General features: G+C 40.1%; 1 protein-coding gene across 4 annotated transcripts in view; it reads right to left on the bottom strand.

The window, feature by feature from the left end:
- Positions 1 to 1,284, bottom strand: part of LOC106872494 (SLIT-ROBO Rho GTPase-activating protein 1-like) — a 518,762-nt gene that overhangs the window by 192,079 nt on the left and 325,399 nt on the right. The window lies entirely within an intron of this gene.

A 1,284-nucleotide genomic window follows, 5' to 3' on the forward strand; every position in this document is an offset into this window, starting at 1 on the left:
GCTTAGGCATGTCCTCAGCAGTCACGGCCCATGTTTCACTACCATGTAGCATGGCTGTTCATATATATGCGTCATACAGTCTGCCTTTTACTCTGAGTGAGAGGCCCTTTGTCACCAGCAGAGGTAAGAGCTCTCTAAACTTTACCTAGGCTATTCTTATTCTAGCAGCTACACTTTCAGCGCACCCTCCCCCACTACAAACTTGGTCACCTAGGTAGCAGAAGCTATCAGCTACTTGTAGTTTTTCTCCCTGGAGTGTGGCAAAGGTTGTTTTCTGCACATTTTCAGTGTTTATTGCACCTGAGCATCTGTCACATACAAAAACTATATTGCTAGTAGGCCTTCCTTTGATATTGCTGCGCCTCTTATGTGTCCATAGCTTACACTGGGTACATCTCATAGAGTTTCTACCTAGGCCTTTTCTACAGATCGAGCAGGGCCATCTACCTGAAGGGGTTCGTGTTTTGTCTACCTTCCTACTTACTAAGACTTTGGTTTTAGCTAGGTTGACTCTAAGGCCCTCCGATTCTAAACCTTGCTTCCACACCTGAAACTTCTCCTCTAGTTCTGATAGTGACTCAGCAATTAGTGCAAGGTCATCCGCATAGAGGAGCTCCCAGGGGCATCCCATGTTGAATTCCTCTGTTATTGCCTGGAGGACTATGATAAATAGGAGGGGGCTGAGGACTGATCTTTGGTGGACCCCTACCTCTACCTGGAATTCTTCACTGTACTCGTTGCCAAACCTCACCTTACTGATAGCATCTCTGTACATGGCTCGCACATATATACAGATTTACATGTATGTGTGTATATATGTCTGTATATGCATATATATGTACATGTATGTGTATATGTGTGTGTGTGTGTGCGTGTGTGTGTGTGCATGTCAACATATATGTCAGCATATTCATCTGTGCGCATTTGCATTTTTTGTAGGTGTATGTATATATTACTGTGAATGTGTATTTGTGTACACAGGCATATGTTTATGTGTTTATGTATCCATATTTGAATGTGTGAATGCATATGTATGTATATATTTATCTTATTTTTAGTATACATTTATCTTATTTTTAGTATATATTTTCTTCATTTTTAGAATATATTTTTATTTTATATATATATATATATATATATATATATATATGTATGTATATATATATATATTTTCTTTTTTTATTCGGAAGTCCTGCAGCGATGGGAAGGTGGTGAAGCATGCAGACCTGACAGGTTGGACGCATGTAGTCAGCGACCTCCACGTAGGCGGCCCATGCTAGATAT

Source organism: Octopus bimaculoides, chromosome 4 (genome assembly GCF_001194135.2).
Source record: "Octopus bimaculoides isolate UCB-OBI-ISO-001 chromosome 4, ASM119413v2, whole genome shotgun sequence".
Classification (NCBI taxonomy): domain Eukaryota; kingdom Metazoa; phylum Mollusca; class Cephalopoda; order Octopoda; family Octopodidae; genus Octopus; species Octopus bimaculoides.